Here is a 27,358-nt window from a genome sequence, read left to right as displayed (position 1 = left end):
AAAATAGCTTAAATTCATCTTCATCTAGTTTCTTATGAACTATAAAGCCTTTAGTAGTCCAAGTATGCACAGAAAGAAACCTCACTGTGTGGCCTTGCATATTCCAGCCTTCACAATCCGTCTAGTCCTTTCCTCTCTTACCCATAAACCCAAGTGATAGTAAGTTATGAAGCAGGCATGTGCTAGAATGTACATGATTCAAAATAAATCCAGTTCTCATAGGCAAAGAATGTGCATTCCATCCATTGTGGCCATGGAGAACAGCCATACCTGTGCTCATCAGCCCAAGGTGCACAGCTGGGCTGCAGAAGTGCTCCGGACTACCTGCCTTTGTTCCCCATGCTGGTGTCTTACTAATCACCGCTCTTACACTAGCTCAAATTCTCTAATCATGATTGTACTTGCAGGAACCTCTCATGAACCATTTGCTTATTTTTATTTTTGAGACAGGGTCTCTATAGTTCCAGCTGGCCTGGAGCTTACTTTGTAACCCAAGGTTACTCTCTCACTCATGTCAATCTTCCTGCCTCAGCTTCCCAAGGGCTAAAATTACAGGTGTCTGCATAGCTGTCTAGAGAACTCTTTCCATTGGTGATTATGGATATTTGTGTATTGGTTTACTGTGTTCCTGAGTCTGTGCCCCCTGCTAGACTATGAAAATATCAAAGGTAGACTGTCTGTCTTTTTTGTTGAGAGGAGTTTAATGAACATGTGCAGACGTGCAGCCAAGTTCTTCTGTCCAAGGATTTGAACTGTTGTTCCTTCTGTCTTGCATGCTTTTCCATAGATCTTTAAACTGATGCCTTTGTTCTCAGAGAGGCATCCTCTGAACACCTTACTTAAGTAGATTATTTCCTTCATCCCAGCCTCTCCTTATCATTTGGTGAGGTGTGTTGTCTTCTTAGCACAGGTCACTATGCGGCATTTTGTATTTGCTTCTGTCTGTTGCCAGTAAACACAATCTAAGAGTGATGGTGACCTTATCTCTCCTTCTCTGTGTGTTCTGCAGCTAGAACTTTGCTGGCCTGTGGAAAGCCTTGGTAGGTGTTTGTCAAATACATGGATGACATGTGACTTCCTAATCTGGCTGTGGTTCTAGTCTAACACAATGTTTTAATTACTAGGTGGGAGCTCCGTGTCTTGCTGGAGGCTGGTTGGTGCTGGCTCCAGGGCTCTCTGAGAAGCCTGATGCTCTTTTGTGTCTGTCCCGTCTGGTCTGAGTTTTCCTCAGCAGATGCTGCATGGGTTCTCTCTGAATCTTGGAGCTTCAGTCCCTTTTGTTCATTACTTCTCTTCCTCTGGTGCCCAGCAATACTGGTCAGGGTTGGGTGTCTGCATTTGCCTGTATTTCTCCCTTCAGTTTGTCTCCACTGCGCCAGGGACTCAGACTTGCCAAGAGCCACGTTTGAGAGGGTAGCAGTTATTCAGGAGATTTCATCTTTCTCTTAAGATGCCTGACAGTTCCCCTAGGAGGAAAGACACTTGGCTAAAGAAGAGGATGAGGCTTGGCACAGGAGAGAAGGCATGTGTCTCAGTTACATTTCTATTGGTGTGAGAAAACACCGTGATCAAAAGCAACTTGAGGGGGAAAGGGTTGATTCAGCTTACAGGTTAGTCTATCACTGGGGAAGCCAAGACAGGAACTCAGGGCAGGAACCTGGAGTTAGGAAGTAAATAAGAGAGCACAGAGGAGTACTGCTTCCCCAGTGATGGACTGCAACCTGTAAGCCAAGTGGTTTTACTGCTAGTGGAACTGAAAGACACATCCAGTGTATAACTTCATCATTACTGTGTGGCTCATGTTAGGTCTGGGGCTGTCTGTCTGTCTGCCAGTTAGGTTAGCTGTAAGCAGCAGAATCTGCACCTCTCACCTGCTCTACATGACTTGGAGAAAATGTGGGTCATCAATGTATAGCCTTACTCTGGGGAACATTTAAGAATTCCACTGAAAGGCCAGGGTCAGTTCTTACCTCTGCTCTAGGACTGGAAATATGCACACATGTGCATATGCACGTGTGTGTGTGTGTGTGTGTGTGTGTGTGTGTGTGTGTGTGTGTGCCATGACCTCCAGCACAGGAGGTCATGTTTGCCTTTTCATTGAAAGTGGAGGTGGTAAAAACTACCTAATAGAAGATGCAGACTATTCTCTAGGAAGATTAAAATACTACTGGATATAAATATTTAAAGGTCTTACTGATTTTTTTGAGACAGAAACTGGAATCCTAAGAGGAAAAATTTAGTCGTTGTTTTAGAATGATCCCATAATGAACCAAACTAGTGTTTAATCAGCTGAAAACTCGAGCAGTTTATCATGAGATGCAAACTGTAATTACCACCTAAGCTCTTCTTTTACTCCCCAAGTTCCTTCACCCCTTTTTCTTTTAGCATTATTGCATTCTATTTGGATTTTTGCATTTAGCTTCAGGGAAAAGAAGAGCACACTTGCTAAAACCGGATCGTGGACGTCACCCGGGTAGACTATTCGTCCACTCTAGCTGCAAAGAAGTTGCTGTGCGTACAAACAGGCTCTGTAGCTATACACATTTCCTTTCCTACTGGTAGAAAATTCCAAACAGAGCACACAGTCTTCTTTGAATGAGAAATAGTCTCAAGTTGGAGTTTATTATTTTAATCATTGTTTTTATTAGTCATTTAACAATTGCCTAGTACTGATTAATTATCTGGCTGTGTTATGTTAATAAGATTTCCAGGGAGGAAAAGAAGTCATTTTGCTTACGTGGGTTTAGTCTAATTTTATTCACCAAAATGGTATTTACTTAATAACAATGGTGGGGATGAGCTAAGATTCAGGCTGTGCTGTCTTCATTACTGTGCCTCGCTAATTAGCAGACCCAGTCCTACCCAAGGGTGTGAGTCATGGCTATGTCTCCAAGCTCTTTACAGACTTTGTGGGGGATCAGTGAATCCTGCATCTCCTGCCCTGTGAAGTGGTCCATGGGTTCCCACTGGATAGCCACCCATGAGGAAGATGGAGTACTCCTGGACAACTTGAAACCTGCACTGGTTCCCAAGCAAACAAACAAGGCTGCTGCTTTTTCTGTAGTTGGATGGGTTAGTTTTCTGCCTTGGGAAGGACCATCTGACACTGACACTTTGGCCCCGGGTTTGAACCTCTGTTGCACCATTTTCTCTTCTCTCTATTCTGCAGGGGTAGAAGATGGTTTTCCTTTTGTCACGATAAGAACTCTGTCACCACATAGCAGCCCCAGAGGATGTAAATATTGCCAGAAGGATCAGATCAGGGATCATCTGCCTTTCAGACCCTTGGAAGCACAGGTCAGACATTGAGTCTTGGAAGAACCATCATGGGCTTTGCCATAGTGTCTGAAAAACTGAGTCCTACACTTTTAGCCAAGTGGAGATATCTTTAGAACTTGGTTGTTTTTGATTTTGGACTCTAGAAGGTCTTTGAATTTGTTACTATAAAAATGACTTAAGAGCAAGAAAACTTTTTAAGTTTTAAAATGTTTTGATAATTCAGACATGTATACAATATATATGTGTGTATATATATATACATATATATATATATACACATTTTTTTTTATGAAATTCACCTCCTTGCTCCTTTTCCACCTGCTCTTTCTCCTATTGGAACCTTTCTTTCAGCTGGTCCACTCCTGCTCTCATGTCTTTTTTGTTTTTTGGTGGCCTACTGAGTTTAATTTGGATTGCTTGCACGAGCAAGGATGGGGCTATTTGCTGGAGTCTCGCCAATTCACCAATGGCTACACCGCTGGGGAAAGTGACTTTCTGTCATGGAAAATCTATTAACTTCCAAAAGCCCCTCCCCTATGCAGGATGGAATATTTACTGCCCCATCCAGCTTAGGTCTTGAGTGAGTTGCCACAGCTGCTGTGAGTTCATGGGAGAAGTGGCCATGTCACATCGAGAAGACATGTTTCACAGTGACCCCCCCACACCCATTGTCTGGTTCCATGGCCCATCTTCTATGATGAAAAACTAGTTATTATTTATTTCAGAGTTCCCATTATATATTTTAGGTGTTGAGTTCTCTCTATTTTTGTTTTCTTTTTGAGACTTTTGTATTTGGGGTGCACAGTCAGAAAAGCAAGAGTCATAGCAGAGTTTGTCAAAATCAAATCATTGCTCAAACATTTCATTTTGAACAAGAATTTAGCAGCTTACGCTATAAACCATGAGATAGTGTTGACAGCCTATTAAAATATAATTTAGAGGGTTTTGGAAACCAATAATAAATAATGAAACAAGACCCCATTTTAGGAATTACATGTTTATATGAAGATTTTAGTTGAAAGCCCAAAAGATTTGACAACATGTTCTGTTTGGTGTTTTCAAGTTTTGAAAGGGTGTTTTAAAAATATGTATCTGAAAAATACAGGAACCATGCAATATGATTTCCAATCCTCTCTGTATTATTTGCTTCATAAGACTTTTCCCTTAATCCTCTCCAGGTGGGGTTCTTACTCCTCAGAGGCAAGGAGGAGTTGGGCTAACTGTGCCTTGCTGCCTCTGGCTGTGGGGCTCAGCAGGGATGGAGGGAGGTCTTTTGTGACCTGCACCTTTGCCTCAGTGAAAACTGGCTTCTGTCTGTATCTGTATGCCAGTTTCTAGAGCGGCTTCTTTGGAAGCAACTGATCTCACTTACTTCTCAGACTTCTTCATCTTCCTGGAAATCTGATTGATATGGATGCAAGCTTCTGGGCTAGAGTCTTGGCTTCTTGGTTGTAAGGAAAAGATACTGAAGATTGGCTAGTTGGAAATGTGTCGTCTTGGTACCAGTGTGGCTTTCACAAAGTTTCCTCCTAGTAGATTTAATTTTATTCCTATTATTCCCATGACTAAAAATTAAGTCCAACAGATTGTGGCTAAGCTGGCTGTACATGGTGTTTATACGTGTGAAATGGCAAAGATGGCTGAGTTCTGGGTGTTGTTTTCATTGAGAACATAGGTGTGTAGAGAGAGACGTGAGGTCAATCTTATTCTAGCAGTGAGGGCACCATTTCAGGATTGAAAGTCAAAAGGAAAGCTTCAGTCTGTGGCCTAAGCAACGTGACTCTTCCTCAACTAGACAGGGATGAGGTAAGACCAGGCTGAGATGAAGCAGACATGTGGTGGCCTGAAGGAGAAGGTCCAGTGATGGTGGTCAGAGGGTGAACGCACTGATGCAGGGGTATGCTACAGCTTCATTCTGTGGGGCTGGGGTGATTTTTCAACTTTGCCAGACTAACCCAGGCATGAAGATTCAACTTACTGTAGAACCCTGAGCTGGGCCAGAAAAAGAGCATGCATATGGGGCGTTATAAATATAGGACCTTAGTAAGCATTTCTAAAAGAAGTTAGCACTGGTTTCAGAGTTCCCTTGTTTTAAGCCCTCGCTGCTGGGAAGTTGATGACATGTTTTGTTCTCCTGTTTTGTCCTTCTTCTGCTGCTGAAGATCTTGACATGTCAGCAGAAGCCTGGGAGGGAGGCTTCTGGTGCTTTCTCACCTTGTCAAAGAGCAGGCAGCACAGAGGGATTCTGTTATGTAGTTATAGTATAGACCAATTATATTGGTTTAAGGATCATCAAGTTTTCATAATTTTTTCTTTAAACAATTGTTCTAAAGGGATTTTTTTTCTTCTACTGGGATTCTAACCGATAAATGTAAAAGGAAAATTGGAACAAATAATTACCATGTGGCATCCATCAAAGCAAAGGGTCGAGAATGGGTGCAAAGTTACTGGGTGAAAGGCACCAAAAGCAAAATACTCTCTGAGTCCCAGAGTAAGTCCCCATAAGAAAGGCTTAGATTAAAAGGGGGAAGCTGTAGATTCATAACAACCAGGCCTAGAAAAATCACAGTTAATCTAATGACCAAATTTCCACATGTCAGGATATCCGGCATCATCCCATCTTCTGGATATGATGGTAGAATTAATCTTGAGAATACACCAGACAGAACCAAACTGAGAGGCAGTTCACAATACTATAAACCAGCACTCTTCAAATGCCAACATCGTGAGAGACAAAGCGTAAGGAGATCTTATAGACTGGGGACACAGAGGCAACGTGACAGGGAAGGTCTGTGCAGATACCTGTGTTGAATGCTGAACAAACCAAATAGCAGAATATGCAGCCATTGACAAGAGCCAGCAATCTGTTTATTAATTCCCAATATCAACAGTAGTTAACATATAATTAGCATACCATAATCATTATGTGTTAACACCTGGGAGGGCTGAGGGAAGGGTAGGTGGAAACTTCTTGTATGGGTTTTTTCCTCTTTTGGAAAGTTTTTAAAGTAAAATCTTTTCTTTAAGGGACATAGACCTTGCTCAATCAATGGGTAGACTCTCATGTGTTACCTACACGCACTAGTTCTAATAAGAAAACAGAAGTGGGCAATAGGCATGTTCTTACTGTTATTTTACTTTTAGCTTCTCAGGGTGGCTGTCTTCCATGGTCTTGTTTCAGGGAAAAAGAGGGGTCCAGCTTTGTTCAATGGCATGGCCATCCACAGCAATGCTCCCCAGATTCTCCTGGCTGAAGATCTGAAACAAATTTCTTCCAGGGATCTTTACTTACATTTAAGTTGATAATTTATATTTTTTCCCATGTTGGGTTAGTATCAGCCCTCTCAACACCTAGATCTGCTCTTGATGTCAGAGAATTCTCTCTCACAAGGGTCCATACAGGACAGTTCAGATCAGTGATACCCCAACTCATTTTTAAAACAGCACAGGAGAAAAACAACATCATATACAAGCCAAAATGGAATATTTCAGAAGTTTTCCTTTGTTTAATTTGGCTCACTCCCTGGCCAGGCAGAAATATAATCAAGTGAGACATAAGTAGCATTCCAGAAAGCAGAGTGTATCCATTCCCTTCGGTCAGAACAGATTTGCTCATCCAAGTGATCATGTTCCTAAGGGATGCCGCTAGGAGGCTGCAGGGGGAGACTGGGGAGGGAGGCTGGGGAAGGAGGCTACAGGGGGAGGCTGGGGTGGGAGGCTGCAGGGGGAGGCTGGGGAGGGAAGGCATCTTAGACTTTCCCTTGAAAGACAGCTGCAGGTTCCAGCTACCAGCCCAGACCTAGCCCTATGCTCCCGGTTCTTCCTGGGTCACTGTGTCTCTCAAAGAAGCTCACAGTATGAAGTTCCTCCACAGTCGATGTTAAAGTACCAGACCCCACAAGAAGAGACCAATTATTCATAGGGAGATCTGTGTTAAATAAAACACAGCGTTAGGCCAAGGAGCATGAAATTCGGGGTTAGTGTTGACAGCCCCTCATTCCTGGCACTTACTAATTTTATGTCTCTCCTCAGCCTGTGTCATTGCTTGAAGATGATTTAAACGCAGGCTTTCAGATTCCATGACTTAACTCTTTAAGACCGTCACTGACTCATGGGAATTAGTGGTCTCCTGTTTTACAAAAATTCTAAATTGAGCTTATTCTTATGGAAATTTGATCTTTAACAATTTTATCAGAAAGTGATGCAGCCAGATGTGTGCCTCCTACTGAAGCTCTGAACTTACCATGAACATTTTATTTCTAGTCACACACTTCTGAAACCAGAGGCTTAGAACTGTAATAGGAAAAGCATGGTATTTGCTTTCAACTCTCTTGTTGGGTGTGTGTGTGTGTGTGTGTGTGTGTGTGTGTGTGTGTGTGTGTGTGAGAGAGAGAGAGAGAGAGAGAGAGAGAGAGAGAGAGAGAGAGAGAGAGAACAAAGGCATGTCAAGCACAAGGTCTAGAAAAGGATGTATCCCAGATGAAACTAGTCATACTGAAAATGATACTGTGAAGAGCCGAGACAAGCTTCAGAAGACCAGCCTTCTTTTGGTAACAGCAAGATGAATATGTAAATTCTGTTCTGTTTGTCATCTTGCTTTATCTCTGGGTTATGATAAACTTCAGTTACCTGACAATGAAGCCGAATTAAAACCAGTGGGGAAAACGTACCAATTAGTAAGGAAGACCTACTGTGAAGGTCACTGTGACAGGAGACAAGATAACATTTCCCAGACCATGTTCTCCGGTTTATCATTTGCCAAAACACTAGGATTAGGTCATGACCAGTGGTCAGTCCGACCCAGAAAAGCCTGAAAGTGCCTCTGGGCCAGGAAGACCAGCAGATGCAGGGAAGGCAACTTACCAACTCAAAGTGCCTTCAAAATGAGGTCTTAAACAGATTCCATCAAGTTATAGCCTACTTCTTGTCTGATATGTGGGTACCCCTCCTGACACCCCACTTGGCTGTCACTCTACAGAGGATATAAATTAGAGCAGGTTCTCTTATTTTAAAGTAATGCTAACGGCAGCATATGTCATACTGATGATACCAGGGAGCTAGCCAAGTATGGTGTTAATTGGGTCCTCTGGAACTCAGCACCCCAGGGACCCAGAACTTTCTAGCAAGGGGTGGGGGTGGGAGGGAGTCAATCCACAGGCTGCATGAAAATGAAATCCAAGAACCTGTAGTGTCTGGATCACTGATTCTTGGCAGTTCAGCCAGCTCATTTTGTATCTAATTTCTTCTTTTAGTTACTTGTGTTATGTATCCCCACAATGCCCTTTCCTGCAAAGCCATGAAGCCTTGTGAAAACCTGCTGCCCCAGAATGCAGCCATTGGCAGTCCTGACCTCATCGTTCTGAGGCTCATTCCATGTGTTGTTCACATTCTCCATTTTCTTCAGCCCTTCCCTCCTCGTCCATACATTGGTGCACACACTCTTTCTCTTTCTTACACACACATGAGTGGGAGGGAAGGAGGAGGAGGAGGAGGAGGAGGAGGAGGAGGAGGAGGAGGAGGAGGAAGAGGAGGAGGAGGAGGAGGAGGAGGAGGAGGAGGAGGAGAGCTGTACATACTTTTTTTTCCCTTGGGAGACAGAAGTAGGGCAGGCTCAGGACTTGTAACCAGCATCATTCAAACTAAGGGGCTCATTGCTGTGTGTTCAGTTCATGGCCAATTCTTTAGCTCTGTGAGAGTGATTATCATGATCCTTTCCATTTTTCCTTCCATCCTCCTCTGTCTTCTTCCAGGACAAGGTTTGTAAGAAAGGGAGATGGTTGCCTTCCCTGGATCTTTCTTGTTATCCAGACAGTGAATGAAGGATGGAGCAGGCAGGCTGGAGTTCTGACACACAGTTCTTAGGGGACTGCATGAGGAGTTCAACAAAAAGTGTGCATTGCAGGCATGCCTGCTGAGTTTATTATGCTGTTATCTGTCACTTACTCTGACTGAAAGGCAAGGGCTTCTGTAATTTGTTGCTGCAAAGAATTGGTGCATTGTTCTTTTTCTAAGGTTTCCAACTAATTGGGTCTAGAGGGAAGATTGAAATGAGAGTTTTTTCTTGACTTCTGTAGCTCATCTTATTAGACCCTCTTTTTTTTCTTTTAATATTTGAATGGAAAGCAATCACTTCAATCTATGGCTATAGACAGAATGTGTATTTTATTGTCTTAAAGGAAAAACAAACAACAAACTTTTTGATTCCCTGCTTCTTTCCATTTACAATTTTTCTTTTATCCTTGAAGAGATATAGTATATACAAGGCCACCTTTCCAATCATGCCTGTAAACTTTGCAAACAGGAGCTGTGATCTCCCCAAGACAAAACTATTTTAATTACTTGGGTTGTGATTTGCCAATTAAAAATTCCAGAGCATGTTAGTAATCTATGTGAAGATGCCTAGTCACTATTAATGTAGTAGAGGCAGTTATACCTGTGTGTGTTCTTGGAATGTAACATCCTGGAGGAGTCTCAGAGTCTGACAAGCCTATTGGATAAGAGTGGTTCTTTTCTGTCCCACTTTTGTTGAATCTGGAGAAAAGCAAAGCATACATGTCATCTTACATATAAGCTGAGAAAACAGGACTTCTTATGTAGAGATATCCTAGTTTCAGAAAATAACTGAGTTATGTTTGAAAGGCTCTGGGAGTCCACTAGTCATTTTTATTCCACACAAAACAGGAACTGGCTTCTGTATCAATCATACTAACAAAAGTTGCCTTGGAAATTACTGGGAACTCCAGTCTGACTGTCATGGAAGCCTGACAGTGATATGTGGAGAAAACATAGCCAGTTGAAAACATTCTTTTGCCTGTGTATTTTGGGTGAGCTTCATCATCTCCTTAAACAGAAGGAATGTTCTTCTTGTAGAGAAATTTTTATCCTACGCAGAAGGTTCCCAGGTGCTCCTAATTTACCAGCAGAGGCCTCTTACCCACAGACTAAGGATTGGTCTGTGACCAAAGCATGTGTTTTCCCCATCAAAGCTTCTTCCTTTTGGTACCTTCCATAGTTTTGACAGTCTTGCAAAATCTTGAGATTCTTGGTGCTCTGCGATGGTATACAACGTGGAGTCTGCACCCTCACATCACCAAAGCTCAGAATATGGATATCGTCCAAGAAGTATCAAGTGATGTTGAAACCATGACTGCAGCCTCACAGGAATGCCACAAGGGCACCCATGTCCATGTTCTGAGCCTCAGCCATCCTCTTGGTTCAGCAATTTGCCATCTGATGCTTCCCACCACTTCACAGAAACTAACCAGTAAATTCAGGGTAACTCACATCCCTTTCCATGACCTCTTCCCTCCAAATTCTAGGACTTTTTTTTAACAAGATAAACTGCAACCTCTACTATAGTATTCATATAGTTTTCAACCATTTAACACGTTACATTTTGCTACCATTTTATTAGTGTCTTGCTTTTCAAAAGATATGTTATAAGCAATGTTTTGATTGTGGTGTTCCCCAAGCCTTATCTACCTGATGAACTGTTTGGTTTTATTGTGTGGTGGTGCAGAGCACAGATGATTTTAAGAATGCATATGCTTTATTAGTGTAAAGCCAACAGGATTCTGTATGATAAACTCTCAGAGACTAGGTGCTAAGCACATTTATCATGCCCTAGTATCTTTTTCTATGTATGTACAAAACACAGTTTCCTCTCATATTTTTCTTAACCTAAGAACTTTTGTAATCTTTGACTAGTTAGTAGATCACTGCATAAGTTTAATTGATTCTAAGGTTCAGAGCGGAGCATAGTAATATTCTCCTGCCTGTATGGTATGAAACTTCACACAAACCCAGACTTGGTGATTTTTCCCATTTACAAAAGGGCTGGGACGGTAGCTCAGTAGGAGAGCATTTGCCTAGCATGCTCAAAGTCCTAAGTTCAGTTTCAGGGATTGCAAATAAAACAAACCAAACACTCTACAAAAATTGCTAAGTTTTTTTTTTTTTTTGGTTGGACTAAGCAAAGGAAAACACAGCCCTGTCTTGGTTTGGTAGAAGGAAAGGGAATTTTAGTCTTCCTGAGCATTAGGGAGAACTCTATGCTGCATGTTTGTTTTATTTGTTGTCAGCGTTTGCTTCTTGTGGGTCTGAGGACTGGAGCTGGGTTTTCCTCTCTGATTCTGTCTTTATCGTTCTTTTTATTCTTCCTGTATATAGGTGTGTTTGTGTGCGTTGGGGGCTGAGATTTGAACTTGAGTGTCTTCCTTGATCACTCTGCACCTTACACATTGAAGCCACGACTCTTGAACCGAGAGCTCACTGATTCTTTATCTAGTTAGTTTGTCCTTCTCCGCTTTACAAGCATAGGTGTAGAGGTGGCCCACAATGTTTGCCTAGAGTTTTTATGTGGGTGCTGGTGACCTGAACTCTGGTTTTCACATTCGTGTCAGGCACCTTAGCCGCTGAATCATCTCCTTCGCCACAGGAGACTTTAATCCACAAGGAGTTACAGCCTGATAGTGCTCAGGGGACTCCCCTGCCACTTCCTGCGGGGCCACTCTTTATGTCACCTCTAAAGCTGCCCCCAAGGAATTGAGCCTCACCTGGCCTGGGTTTGGCCCTGGGGGTGGGGGGATGGGCTAGGGTTGTTGTTAAGGCTGTGGTAACCAGTGTCCCTGTGTGTTATCTCTGTAGCCAAATAACCAGGAGTTTTAGTTAGTTCCTAAATAAGTTCTCCAACCTCTTCACTAGACCTTTCACCTGGCAGGCTTTCTGGCCACAGTCACCATAGTGAGGGAAGGTCATATGCACATGTACAGTCAGTAGCTTGAGATCAGGCTCAATGCCTTGTGTGTTAGACACATATAGAGCTCAAAATCTAATACTGTCTTATAATTAAAAAAAAAAACCCAGAGCCAGATATTGGGGTGAATGCTGAAAGATCAGAGATAAAGGAACAAGCCACTGCCACGTCTCACCTCGCCAACTCCATGAATCCTGTTTGAAAGCCTCTGAGTCCTCAGCCAAAAAAGCTCTCTATCAGAAAGGCTTCTCCCTGAAAAGGCTTTAGTCCCTGTCTCCTCACACCTTATATACCTTTCTTCATCCAGTCATATTACTTCCTTCCTAGTGCTGGGATTAAAGGCATGTGTGCTTCCCAAATACTGGTAGCTAAGGCATGAGATCTCAAGTGCTGGGATTAAAGGTGTGTGCCACCACTGCCTGGCTCTGTTTCTCTCCTCGACTGAGTAAATTTCATGTAATCCAGGGTGGCTTTGGACTCACAGAGATCCAGACAGATCTCTACCTCCCAAGTGTTAGGATTAAAGACGTGTGCCACCACTACCTGGCATCTATGTTTAATCTAGTGACTTGCTCTGTTCTCTGATCTTCAGGCAAATTTTATTAGAGTACACAATATATCATCACAGACATATTCAACCTGATTTTTAATTCTTAAACATGCATGATGTTTTACATTAGTAGATTTTTGGGTTGAAAAGAGAAATCATAAGAAACGTTGAAGCACTCTTAAACTGACAAGACACTGAAAAGTGGCATTCACACTGACGCTGTTGAGATTGTCATGAGGGTATTTCCAAGCTGAGCTGATCAGCATGTTAATAATGCATATCAGCTTATAAAAATGCAAAACCAAGTGCCTGTTCTGTCTTCTTTGCTTTCTTAATCATGGAGATTAAACAGCATCTATGTACTCTATGGTTGTCAATAGGTTGCAATTGAATCCTGAAATAATAAAAATGGAAAAAAAATTGTTAATTTTAAGTATGTGATATGTACCTTTCCATTATCAAAAATCAAGTTTATATTTGATAAGATATTCAGTAGTTGAATACTTGATTCTAGGTAAATAAATAATACCTGTCATAATGCTATTTCAAATTTTAATTATAGACAAATTACAATTTTTCTTATAAAATAAATTTGAAGTAAATTAAACAGAATATATTACTTATACATGAGGGAAAGTTGAAATTTGTCTTCATACATAATGAATATTATAAAGTTGTATTAAATGAACTTTGAGATAAAATCTTTAATAATGTATTGATCTCAAGTGAAATGCTTTATTTCAAATCTTCTCTCACACACCATGCAAAAATGATGAGATCATTAAAAGATTTCCCAAAGGGTTTATCATGAAAAAAAATGAGTCCTCAAGTAGACACTGAACAGAAAGTGCTAGGTTGGATGACCTTCAAAGCCTCTGCAGAGCCTCCTAGTCCAGGCTGTGCCATGAGCAAAGCAAGGTTAGGACTAGACGATGCTAGGAAGACGGAATTACTCGGGAAGTACAAAGCAGACATTCCACTCGGAGCTCCGTAAGCAGAGGAGGTCTTATTGAGCTGAAGCAAAGTGAGAGTTCGGCCTGAGAACCAACCTGTGCCCTGAGATAACATGCTTATTGGCAGTTTTAACTCTTTGTTCTTGAAGAATATCTACCAAATGCATATTTATTAGTTGCTTTGGTTTAAAAAAAAACTAAATGAATTTCTATTAAAATCATTCTCTTAATATCACGCCAAAAATATGCTCTCGGCTACCCATGCTTAGCGAGTTAAATTGGAGAGTGTTCACTTCTTGACTACTTCACAATTAACTGCTTAGGTTAGTCTTGGCAAATTATATAACCAAACTGTCAATCAATTTTTCTAAATGCCCTCTAAAATTAAGCTTAAAATGCACATGAAAATAAGTTACCGCTAGAATTGCGTATTTCTTACTATTTGTTTTGAGGAAAAATGATGAAGTCCCTTTTGGAATCATTGTCTTTCAATCAGTTTTGCTTTGTCCTTCGGCCTAGAGGAGGAGAGAGCAAGGAGGTATCAAGCTGCTGTGTGTTGAACTAAGGAGACTACTTAATGACCACATTGCCTTCCTCTCAAATTCAGTTCCTTGTCATGTTGTAAATACCTGTCACTCAACATGTGGGCTGTGCCACCAAAAGGGCGCTAGATTTGGAACCACAGGAAGAATTATTCTTAATTTTGACATGGTGTTCAATTAATATAAATGTAGCCAGGATTCTAGAGTGTTCTGCTTACTTAGCATCTTTGGAAAGTATTCCCCAGTGTAGCTGTCAAAATGAAAATGAAGGGATAAAGAAAGTCAGGAGCCTGCAAGAGCAAACTGATTCCCTTCCATTCTTCCCGAGCACCAGGACATGGAGATTCACACTACTTTTCTTTGGGTTGGCACTAGTTTGATTCAAAAAAAATTTCAGATTTTTTTTCCTAATGGATATCCCTTCAGTTTTTCTGCTGTAGTTAAGCACTTACAGATCTGCCAGGTTGCTTGAGGTTGGAGGGGTTTCTGTTTGTTTGTTTGGTTGTTTTGGGGTGTTGTTGTTGTTGTTTAACTGTATTTACTGGGGCTGGAGAGATGGCTCAGTGGTTAGGAGCACTGGCTGCTCTTCCAGAGGTCCTAAGTTCAATTCCCAGCAACCACATGGTGGCTCACAACCATCTGTAATGAGATCTGGTGCCCTCTTCTGGCCTGCAAGCACGCATGTAGACAGAACACTATATACATAATAAATAAATAAATCTTAAAAAAAAAAAAAAACAAACCCTGTATTTGCTTCTGGAATTAGCAAGAGGCACTTTTCAGGAAGAGGCATGGCTGTTGGTTGAGAAAGGAATTTGTTCTTCAAAGTCCTGGACACCTGGCAAGTGTGCTTTGAGCAATACACAAATGAAGTCATGCTCTCAGGTGTTCCTAATTATCAAGTTCCTTCGCTAGACCAGCATCAGTTACCAAAGTCTATGGCTTCTTTGCGGTAGTCACTGCACACTCAAGGCTAAATAGTGACACCTCACATCTTTTTAGAGTGTTTGTCTTTCCTATAGCTTTTTCTATTGGCACCAATACAGTTCCATGACATGACGTTTGATGTATGGAAGACCTGTAGAAAGAAGTCTGACCATGCCAGGAGACTGAATCAACTGGCCTGGAGGATTTTCTTCAAAGTGACCCCTGCCTTCTCAAGCTATAAACATGATACTTTGATCCTAAAAGGCCCAGGTTTTATTTCTATTTATTCAGTACAGAAGACCCCATCTGTCAGGGAGACTTGGTCTAGAAAGACAGAGAGGAAGGGTTATTATAAATCTCCCACCACTTCCAGGGCACTTTGGGGGAAGTTATCTCTGTCTTTATTTTCAAAATATGTTCTTTGCAAACCACAACTCCCTCATGATATTTCATGGTATAGTAGAAATCCTGATCTTAGTGTGGGTCAAACTGAGAACTAGACAAGCGAGTGACAACCTTGATGCCCCGTCCCTCGAGGACCAACTAGTGAGGAAGGGAGTGATTTCTCAGGAAGCTCCTCTGAGGTTGCAGAAGGAAAAACTGACTGTTTCCTCACGGATGGAAAGATGGTATTCTGTGCCTCTGGTTTCTTTGTGTCTTCCAAATTTACCTTTTCTTGGCTTCTTCAACTTTTACAACTTTATATTGCAGCCAACGTCCTGGAGGTTGGGGTTGTATTTTGAAAATTAGAGATATATGTAAAGGGCAAGAAATATAGAGATGTTGAACTCACTGAGATACTTATATTTTAGAATGCTTGTGGTCCTAAGAAAGGAATCTTCCTCCTTTTTCTTTTATGTAGTCTTAATTGACCATTTCCCCTTTGTCTTTAGATTCTTGGAACATGAAGTCCTGGTAGAAGAACTCCAACTTATAGAAATAAATGTATTTATAATTTCTTGGATTAAAATATCCATAAAGGTAAAAACATTGCTTTACTGAAATATAGTCAACATTAATGAGCCCTTTATCAAATAAACAAAAGTTTCAGAAAAGTTCAATTAAAGATAAACAAACATTTTAGGGAAACATGCCTCAGAAACCAGGAGGCTCACATCTAGACTGGCGACCCCAGTTGGGAAAGTGTGGTGGTAACCGAGGTAGATGCTGTGGGACAGGCGCTGTGGTCTAAGTCTGCAGTGTTCAGAAGGTGTGCTCACCCATGCTCACTGGGAAGTCTGTTCCTGCGTTCGTCCAAGTCGGCTAATCATAGAACATGTGCTGTGCTATGCACTGCATTGTCACAGCAGTGAGCAGATCAAGTGCCTTCTTACAGAACCTTCATCTAGTAGAAAGTCACTGATGGCTGCTTGAACACAGACCTGAAAATTCCAATTGATTCTTGGAAAGTATGGAAGATTTCAGGCAGTGACAGGCGGAGTGATTAGTTCACATCGTAATACCTTCCTTGGTGTGCTCTGTGTTTTTCTTTAATTTCTGAACTTGACTGGGGGTAACTTCTTGACACTCTGGAGTCAGTCAAGGTGGTGGACAAGGTACAGAACTTATTCATTATATGACACTGAATGGTGGGGAAGTACTTGCATGCATGTGGCTTAATTCTAACAATGTTTCGTTGCTTGAGACTTTGGATGGCATCAAGCCACTCTCCACTCTCACATCTTCATGTGTTGCTTTAAATGAGTTTTTTTTTTAATCAATGGCTTTAATAATTTCCCATGTTCAGTGTGTGGTGAGCCTCGCCCATCAGCACCAATACCAAATATTGATTCCTTCTATATCCTGTGCAATGTGCCACTGATGGGAAAATGAAAGCCATGGTCCTTACACTTAAGGAGCTTATAAGATTGGGGATTCAAGGTATTAAGGGAATCGGCTTTTAAAAGTCATTTTTTTTTCATGTATCTTTCTGTAAATGTTCGTACATGAGAAAAAGGAACACTGAGCATTGGATGAGAACCAAGGCACTAAGAGCTATCTGTTGGAATTATCTGCCATTCCTAGTCAAGTATATGTGAACACGAGAATCTGAGTATAATTAGAGAAGGTTGTGACATCCCTGAATTTGCTTTTACTTGTGTTTTCCACATTTTATTCAATGGAATGTTGTTATTAGGTAGAGGCTGGTGCTGAGCGGAGAGCCTGAAGGAGGAAAGCAGCTGAGTTTTCCATAGCTAAATGAGTTTTAAACATTGAGCTAAAGGAAGTGAGTCAGTTTTTCTCCCAAGCCCTTTCTCTTTGGCTTTTCCTTGGAGGCACTGCTATGTTCTATCCTGGGCAGTAGTTTCCCACTTGGCATCCTGATCCCAGAGCCTCACAGATTCCAAACTCCAGCAAATGAGAGCTGATGACTTGTATCCAAGACACATCTGGGAGATTCCTTTAAGGCAGCTCTACTTTCTCTTAGGGAGTTGATAGGTTTCAGACTTGTCCCCAGATGACCCTGACAGCCCCGACCTGCAGGAAGCACCCACCCAACTCAACACAGTGGAACCCCTCTTCTTCCAAAAATGCATGCTGACTTTCTGGGGTGTAATGGTTTGGGAAATTCTGACAAGAACATTCTCTTACAAAGGATTAACATATCGTTGACAAGTCATCGGCTTGAGACTTGACTCTGCATGTGTGGTAGCTCAGGGGCCACTGAAGATCATGCCTGTGTTGGGGAGCACACGCTTTCTGAAATGGTACATAATTCATTATTCTTAGGCTTTCTTTGTCTTCTTGTCAGCTGACACATCTACAGAGATTGAGTAATAAGGAAAAAACCTGTTTTCTAATTTTTTTAGAGAATAATGCTCAAGAGGTATTGCATTTATGAAACCACAGTGCTCAGGGATAACAAATTATATAGAGTAAATATTGCAAGAATTTTATGAAATGGGTAAGTCTTTAAGGAGAGGCGAGTCAGAAGAATAATAAAAAGTATTCCCTCAACGATGTTCTGTGGCATAATAGAGGTGATCTAATTAGACAAAATAAGAAAATGAAATAGAGGAGGGAGAAAGAAAGACAAAGAAGGAAGTAAGGAAATGAGGGAGAAGGAGGAAGGAAGGTGGAAGGGAGGGAGGAGAAGTGAAGAAACACTGGTCCTGATGAGAAGAAGTTTCTGTGCAGGGATGTGATGGGTAGTTAGTTGTTAACTGACAACTTGACACTTCCTAGAATCAACTAGGAAGCAGGTCTTAATAGGAAATGATCTAGACCAGGTTGGCCTGAGGGCAAGTCTATGGGTGATTACCTTAATTGTTAATTGGGGTGGGAAGAAGACCCACCATTAATGAGGGCAGCACCATTTCATGGTCTGGGTCCTGAACCATGTAAGAGTAGAGAAAGCTAACTGAACATAGGCACCAAGCAATCCAGGATGCCTTCGTTCTCTCTTGGCTTTTAACTGTATATGTGATATTAGTAGCTGCATCAGTTCCCACCTCAACTTCCCCTGAAATGAGGGACTGTGAGCAGGAATTGTTAGTCAAATAAACCACCATTCCTCCCATGTTGCTATTCTTCAGGGTGCTTTATCATAACAAGAGAAATAAAAACCTGAGCAGATGGGGAAATGAGAAATCCTCTATAAAGATAGAATATTCTCTCTTCCTGTCTCTCCTGTCGTCTTTAAGAGTAAAGCTTGTGGCTAAACTGGGACTGACCTTGAACTCCTGGGTTTGCATTTTATTGGACCTGGCAGTACATCCATGGAAAGAGATGATGCCTATCAGCCACTCTAGAAACAGTGGTTAGCATCTAGAGAAATCTAAGTGCAACCTGCAACTAGAATGTTCAGTGTGGTACTCCCTGGTGTTACACTGCTTTTGGTAAACCCATTCTTGAATTTCTACCCAATTAAGTCATTCTAAGATAATGTAAATCATACCATCACTCCTATTAGCCAACTGTGGCTGAGGCTCAAGGCCAGGTGCTTTGAGACTACAAGTCAATGACTGGCCTTTGAAGATAAGTCTACAGTCACTAGAAATCATGGTTGCTGAAATAGGGACTCTGGTTAGGTGTAAGACTTGTCTGAGGGTCCAAGGGTAGTAGAGAATCATACCAGGGCACTAATGGTAATCGTGTCATGGCTGATACTATCAATGTAAATGTATGTTGGAAACACAAATCTCTACAAATGTTGCTACAAGCTAGAACCCCTGTGAGATTCCTGGAGACTTTCACAAAATGCTCACATCAGGACTTTGAGGATGTTTGATGAGATATCCTTGAAGCAGAGCTCTTATAGAGATAGCATTTAAGACCCATTTCAAACATGTTATGTGCATTACAGCAAGTCTCCAGGGAAATATTCCTGGACTCTGAACATTTAATGGAGACTGTTGTTTGACACTCAGAGCAGGTGAGGTCCCCACATGTAGCATGTGAAAGTACTAAGGTAAAATGATAAGAGGCTTGGCTTGGTCTTTCTGAGTTCCTGCCAGCTGTAACAGCTCTAAGTAGTTGGTGGAAGCCCAAAGAGGGCTTTTATTCCTCAGAGAACAAAGAGTGTAAACACCCCCAAACACCCTCCTCATGGCTAGAGCTACTTACAGGACATCTTTGCTGAGAAAAGGAAGAAGTTTTGAAGTTGGTGTGTGCTGTCCTGTCAGAACCGTGGGCCTGTTCATCCGTGTTCCCTGGGTGCACTGAACAGATGTCTCGGCAGTTTGCCTTCCTCTTTCTCTCTTGGTTTTGTTTCCTATGTTTTTTCATATGCTATAGTTGAAAGCAGTTGTTTTCTCATTTCAGCAATTATTCCTTCCCTTAACTCCCATCTGACATGTGGATAAGATGGTATTTGTGCTGTTGGAACACAAGACTATGACATATCACAGATGTGGGCCCATTCTCCATTGTATGGAAGTAGGAATGAGTTTGGTTCCTGTAGCTTGAGTTTTCCTGCCTGGCCCACAGTCAGGACAAATCTCTGTCACCCGCCAGTCCCACAGCTGCTCAGACCTGACCAAGTAAACACAGAGACTTATATTGCTTACAAACTGTATGACCGTGGCAGGCTTCTTGCTAACTGTTCTTACAGCTTAAATTAATCCATTTCTATTAGTCTGTATCTTGCCACATGGCTTGTGGCTTACCGGCATCTTCACATGCTATTTGTCATCGTGGCGGCTGGCAGTGTCTCTCTCTCAGCCTTCCACTTCCCAGCTTTATTCTCTTCCTTGTCCCGCCTATACTTCCTGCCTAGCCAATGGCCAATCAGTGTTTTATTTATTGACCAATCAGCAACACATTTGTCATACAGAACATCCCACAGCAGGTTCCCAAGCATATTCATATTAAAACATACACAGAGTGGCATTGCACTGCTTGTGCTCAGTACTATGGCTAAGCACACTTCATCATATGCTCACTATGTAGTTCAGGCAAGCAGTTTCGCTATGGAGCCCCTGTCTCTCCATCTGCTTGTCTGTGATGCACAGCTAATAAAGCTACTACATGGAGTTTTTTCAAAGTGAAACAAGACAAAGCCTTAAAACATGCTAAGCTGTGCCAAGTACACAGACAAGGTTCTATGATTGTTGAGCCAACAGAACTGATGTAAAATATCTGTATTTTTCATTTTCTTAGCTAGCAAGGGTGATTCCATGACATTTCAGGGAAATCTATTGGGCTGTGACTGTGGGGTAAGATTTCTGAATGGATACATCTCTTCTTTCAGGATGTGATGGAGACCAGGAACACTCAGCAGCAGCTGCAAGCCTTGGATTGTGAGAGGACTTGTATTCTTTTAGCTGGTGATATTTCTTAGCTTTTCATTTAAAACTTTAAAAATTACATTTAGTTATGTGAGTGGGTGCACATATGCTGGAATTTGTTTGTGGAAGCCAGAGGACAACTTGTGGGCGTTGGTCCCCTCTTTCCACTATGTGGGTACTAGAAGTTGGACTTCACGGTGTCAGGCTTTGTTGCACGTTTTGAAAAGCCTTCTTACTGCCCCCCCCCCCATTTTAGAGATTTCCCCCCTTGATTATATATAAATATATTTAATGTATCTTTTAGTAAGTATTTAGAAACATATATACATTATTTGTAACAGGTTTGATGACAAGAAATAGCCCACTGCAGTAGCTTGCAAGGGGTTTGTCTAACCTAGTTGTCCAGCAGTGACCCAGAGCATAGGTATATTGGGGCCAGTGCTTCTGTGATTCTCTTAGATTCCCCTTTCCCTGGTTGCAAAATGGCCACCAAATTCAAGAGAAGAAGGGACGGAGAGGAGAAGGTCCTTCTGTCTGCCATTCAATATCTAGTTAGGGGCATTCTTCACTCCCTGCTCTACATTTTTGTATTCTCATTGGCTTGAATGATTTACATACTATCTATAAAGGATCACTATGATCATCTCCTGGAATTCAGAGTGTTTGTTCTCTAATGAAATGTACTGTCCTCCAAGCAACACCATGGCCATAAACATCAGACAGGCTAGAACAGCCTCACACCACACTGCAGACTCTAGCTTTGTTCTGTGCAAGCAGCCTTATGAATTGGAGGAACAGAAACATGGTTGATCCTAACCCATCAATCCTCTGCATGTGAACTAGCCACAGTGAATTTCTGTGTTCTTTGTGAAGTATTATGCACAAAAGAATTGGGAGCAGCCCATTCCTGCTCCAAGCCCCACATTTTGAACTACAGTAGCTTTTCCTGCCATCACAAACTTCAGGATGTGGGTAGCTAAAGGAAGTTAAAATGGATGTTATGTTGGGCTATATATGGTCCAAACCAGAGGATATCCAGACAAGCAGTCAGGGCACCTGCTATTTTTGACCTATACTATGGGGATGAAGGAAAACCACCTAATGTATTTTGTACACAGTTTTAGGAGCCACATTCCTTACCTCCTTCATCAGTGACCAGTGGCTTATTTTCTCCATAGACCCCTAACACAGAAATGAAAACTTGTGCAAGCTCAGCTATCGTCTGTGTTAGTGACTGGAGATCTAATAGCCCCTTTCGGTTTGGTTTTGTGGGACTTTTGAGCATGTACTTTCCCCAGCTAAGTAGTCCAGTTGGAAATGTCTCTCTGTCTCCAAATAAACTCTCTGTTTCTGTCAACCAACTGACTCTAAAAAGCCCCTGGTTTTCATGCAAAGGCATGCTCTCATGGTGGCAGTCACACCACTCCCTGGAGCTAGTCTTCTCTGTCCCACCAGCCACCTCCCAAATATGACAGCGAGACTTCTTATTAATTGTGAAAGTTCGGCCAGTAGCTTAGGCTCCTTTCTAACTAGCTCTTCTAACTTAAATTAACCCATTTCTATTCATCTGTATGTTGCCACATGACTCGTGGCTTTTACCTCTTTTCCTGCATGTCTGTTCCCTCTGTGTCTGCTGGGTGACTCCGCTTTCCTCTTCCCAGCATTCTCTCTGCCCCCAAAATCCTGCCTAGCTATTGGCTATTTAGCTTTCATTAAACCAATCTGAATGACAGTTCTTCAGTGTACAAAAAAGATTATTCCACACTATCTCACCCTCCCTTCCCTAACCCTGTGGCTGCTTTCTTTCCACTCACAAATGGTCCTTCCTCTGCTTGCATGTCACATATGACAGCAACCTTCCTTGTCCTCCTCCTTCGATAGACCTTTCCCTTTCCTCCTGTTGTCCCTGGCCTACTTTTATATCCAACATACACATGTAAGTGTGTGTGAGTGTGGCTTATTTCATTTCACATGATAATTCCTTAGTAATTGCAGGGACAGAGGTTTCTGGAGTTGGCATTCACTGATCCAGAACAACTCACTGCTCTCTTACCCTGGTCTTGTGGTAGAGAAATAAAATTGAAGGCCTTTTTATTTTACTTGGCTATTTTTCAAGGCAAAATAGGCTTGGTTATGGCTTGAAGGAATTCCTTATGCAGTGGAGAGTCTTTTAAAATTATATTTATTAAAAGCCAAGGTTGTTTTGCTTATCATGCAACTTGTTAGTGACTTTTTTCTACATGAAAGTTGTTGGGTTTTTTTTTTTTCAACTTCTGTAGACCCCATATTAAAAGGCATCTAGGCTGAATGGAAGATTTCCTTTTATTACTCCTTTTCCCCCCTACTTGCAAAGCCAGGAGTCAGAACCATGGAATCAGAGGATTCAAGGCTCTTTGTAGTTGAGCAGAGTGGAGCAGGGAATGGACAGAAATAGGTCAGACAGCTTGAAAGGCTTGAGCTGGGAGCAGTTGCTGAGGCTCACACTGGTGGGTTTTTATTTGGGGAAAAGAGTATTTCAGAAATATCGGAAAGCAAACACTACACTGTATGACAGCCAGGAAAATATTTTAAAAATCACTATGTGTATACGCTTCCCCCCTTTCCTGGGTTTTGGAGGTGGTTACACATCATTCCCTGTGCCTGGAGCCCTTGCAGGAGTTCCAGGAATGCTGATCCCTCAGGAGCTGAAGCAGTGGTCCTGAGATTCCTTAGCCTTAGGGTAACTGTTTTCTGAGCATAGAATATGAGGAAGTCATTTAGCCCGAGAACGTGAAACAGACCAGCTAGTTGACCATTGGAGCTTCTAAACTGACTGTGTTCATCTCACTTCAGAGTGTGTATCCTTTCAATATAACTGGAGGACCTGTGGGCTGTTTTTCTGAAAAGAGAGAGAGAGAGAGAGAGAGAGAGAGAGAGAGAGAGAGAGAGAGAGAGAGAGAGAGGGAGGGAGAGAGAGAGGGAGAGAGAGGGAGAGAGAGGGAGAGAGAAGGGAGACTGCACCATCCATCCCTGGTCTTTGCTTTTCTTCCTCTTCCCCACAGAAGACGGTATGGTACCCTGACCACTGGCCTTCTCTGGGCACTGCACAGGCCCCAATCTCTTCTTTATTCTTGCTCCACTTAGGGTTTGGCTCAGCTCTTCCCTGCCCCTTTTGCTTCACTCTGCCTGGGCATTTGTAGGACTGTCAGCTCCCGTTCCAAACCCAGACTTGTCTTCTGCCTCCCAGTGCTCCTCCTTGCCTCCTGCCAGCTTCTCCTGCCTGTCTGCACTAAGCCAAGGCTAACCAGTCCCAGTATTGTTTTGCTAACGTAATGGACCATAGGATAACAAGTGGAGTTAGCATTTGTTTTGGGGGGGGTGGGTTGCAGTAGAATTATTATAACTTTTTTTCTAGCAGCCAGCCAACCTTCCTCCTTCCTTCCTTCCTACTCTCCCTCCCCTCCTTATTCTCCCTCTTTCTCCTTCCTTCCCTCCCCCAACCAACCCTTCTTTCTTAACTTCCTTTATTTTGGTTATGTATGCTGACTAGTTTTTGGCTTTAGGTTCATACCCAAACAGGAGTCCTGTAGACTTCTAAGTTTAGTTATTTGAGGGAAGGAAGACACAAAATTGTCCCCTAGAACTCCTAGAGACCCAGGATCTAGAAAGTCACCTGAGTGAACTGGTGGTCCATTGTCTCAGTTCACCCACCAAGATCCCAGAAGCTGTCAGCAAAGTGTACCTGTTTCCAACCCCTGAAGTGTGTTTTAGGACTGGACTCCCTAGGTTTGAGGATTCATAAGAGGGAATAGATCATATGAACCAGTTCCTTGTGAGCAGCTTAAGCTGAGGGGCAACTTCCTACAAGAAAGAGGTCTGGTGGGGTACATCAGACCACATGTGGGCTTTTATAGCTTGGGTTCCTGAGCTGCTAATGCAGAATGGAAGGACAGCACAAGTCACAACAGTACATTAAGACAATAGCATCATCCTTTAGGATGTAAATGAGGCTATACAAAAACTGCACAGAGATAGTGTTTCCTTCAGCAAGCCTTTCTTCGAAAAACGAAAACTGCGTTTTATGATCCTTTCTTGTTCATTTGTTTTGTTAGGTCTGACTATGTGGCCCAGCCTGGACATGAACCCATGATTCTCCTGCCTCAGCATTTTTAGTTCAAGGATTACAGATGTGTGACATCAGAGCTGGCTCACTTAAGACCTTGTGATCTATTTGAGATCTCTAAAACTACCTGCAGTTCTGTGGAAGGGAGTAAGAAAGATTTGAAGTCTGCAGGCATCCCATAGGTTCTATGTAACATCAGTGAAAGGGCTCCCCTGCTCTGCCCCGCCCTGAGCCTTGCATCTGCACATCATATCTATATCCAAACTCTTTCAGAAAACAATTCCCAAGACTAATCTTTCAGTCAGCCAGTTACAACTTGAAGTACCATCTACTGAGGACTAGCAGATTTCCTGTGATTTAATGCTTCTCTTCTCTGTCTGGAACCATGGTGGAGCTCGGCTTGACTGTGTTCTTCTGAGTTCATGTGTTTGAAACTTAATCTCCAAATTCACAGGTGATGGTCTATGGGCCATTGGCAGGCTATGAGGGATATCCTGTAGACTAGAGGGTGGGTCTCTAGAATGGGATTAGTGGCTATGAAAAAAGAAAAGGGAGATCAGAGCCCTACACCTTTGTTTTATACTCTCTCATCCATGAGTTAACCATGCTCCAACAGGTCCCTGCTGGATGCTGGCTCCTTGATACTGAGCCAGTTTCTCTTGAGAATTACCGAGTCTGAAGCATTTATTTAAGGCACTGTAAATGGACACTTGATGTCTGTAATAGTGGGGGCTTCTACGCACCAAGAACCTGCAAGATTATTCCTTGTTCTGGGTCTTAGAGCAAAAGTTATTTTTTTTCTGAGCCTTGACTTTTCCATCTGTACAAAGAGAACACATTAGTCTCCTCTTATCCATGGAGAGCAACTTTTGAGAGTACCAGTGGTTACCTGAAACTACAGATAGTGCTAGGACCAATATATCTTGTTTTTTCCCAATTCGGTATACTCACACATATGTCAGACCTTAATTTAAGTATACAGGAGACAAAATAAGATAAACAGTGACTGGTAACAGAGCAGTCATGACAACACACTGTGACAATGTGGCTTATGCTGTGGGATAGTATCCTAGATTTCCAACTGAGCATTTCTGATGGCATTTGACCTTCAGTTACTGTTGCTGCAGGTCAGGGGAATCACTGCCCTACTTAAACAGTGGCTGTGGAGAAAAAGCTAGAAAAACTTGAAACATTACCTGAATAATTTGAAAAACTGTTCAGATGGCAGAGATTATAAAAATGTATTAGTGCTATAAATGGTTGGGATGCATTTTTTTTTTTAGATATTTTTCTGGTATAGGTCAAGTTTCTTCTGATGTCAGTAAAATTTTTACATTGTATCGTGGTGCCCTGAGACAGGTGGCATTCCAAATACTTTTTAAAGAGTGTGACATTAGAAGGGAAATTTGAATTACATGTTCTGTGTGGCAAAGGAGAATGTGGTGAGCTGAGTTTCAGAGGACCAAGATCCTATTGTTTACTGGAGGACATTTGTCAGAAGCACCAGCACATAAAGGGTAATCAATAGAGGTGTACTGATGATCACAGGTAACTTAGACATGCTCCAGAGTTACCTGTGATAGAGAGAGCTGCCATAATGTTCCTGTTAGAATCTCACTGTTTCTGGATTACTTCTGAAAATACTTGAACGGCAGGTGGGGTATCAGAAGACCTCCGCAGCCCTTTTCTGTGTGAAGCTGGTGGGCTGTGCGGACACTGCACTTGAGCATCTCTCTGGCCTTTGTCTACATTGTCATCTACTAGCTTCAGAGGCCTAGGACATCTCATTTGCCTCCAAACCTCAACATTGAGAACTGGGGGAAATGGTTCTTAGCACGCCACTCCTCACCAGGCACCAACCTTCCTGCTGTCTGCATTATGCATTAGTCAGAGTTGTTTGCACCTCCTCACTTAAAGCCCCTGCCAGCCGAGCTGTGAGGAGTCAAGGGGTTTCTGAGAGAAGAAGGCTGCTATTGACTCTCTGGTTTAACTTCAGCTCTGAACACTGGGGCCAACTTAAATTCTTCCTGCTGTGCTTCTGTTGCTGGGCGCCTCTCTTCCTTTGTTTCTCAGCTGAGACGGTAAACAGAGGGTAATGGTTGCCAGTTCTTTTGTGAAGGCTGTGAGCTTCAGACAAGCACCCTAAACGGCTGGGGGAGAAAGACTGCTGAATGACAAAGAAAACAGAAATGACAACAGAAACCCTCTCCCTCTGCCGCGGTTGGCTTTTCCCGAGCCTCTGGGTCCTTCCTATCAGTGAGTCCAAAACTGGACTGCTTCTGCAGTAATAACTGTCGAGGAGGAAAGAAGCTGGCTGGCTGGGTGATAAATAGGGAGCCTTTAGCTGTGCTTAAGAAACTGCAACTTCATTTGAATGTATTTTTCTCCATTACTAGAAATCAAGCAGGCTCTTAAAGCCAAACATTAAAATGACTTTGTACTTCCCATGTCTTCAACTGAAGTTGGGAATCCTTCACGTGAGAAAACTCACGGGCACTTTCAAAACGCTTAAAGGATAGTG

At 42.3% G+C, this 27,358-nt stretch overlaps 1 protein-coding gene across 10 annotated transcripts in view; it reads left to right on the top strand.

Moving 5' to 3' along the window:
• The window catches only part of Fat3 (FAT atypical cadherin 3), a 621,862-nt gene that overhangs the window by 75,112 nt on the left and 519,392 nt on the right, over positions 1–27,358 (top strand). The window contains exon 2 of one of the 10 annotated variants that reach the window (XM_052752989.1): positions 3,170–3,297. The exons of the other annotated variants lie outside the window; for them this stretch is intronic. The gene's annotated coding sequence lies outside the window, so the exon portion shown is untranslated. The remainder of the gene's footprint in view (positions 1–3,169; positions 3,298–27,358) is intronic. 10 annotated transcript variants of the gene reach the window in all.

Source organism: Peromyscus californicus, unplaced genomic scaffold (assembly GCF_007827085.1).
Source record: "Peromyscus californicus insignis strain IS unplaced genomic scaffold, ASM782708v3 Scaffold_11__1_contigs__length_118956290, whole genome shotgun sequence".
NCBI classification, from domain to species: domain Eukaryota; kingdom Metazoa; phylum Chordata; class Mammalia; order Rodentia; family Cricetidae; genus Peromyscus; species Peromyscus californicus.
Note: the sequence above shows the minus strand (reverse complement) of the source record. Positions and strands in the feature narration are given on the sequence as shown.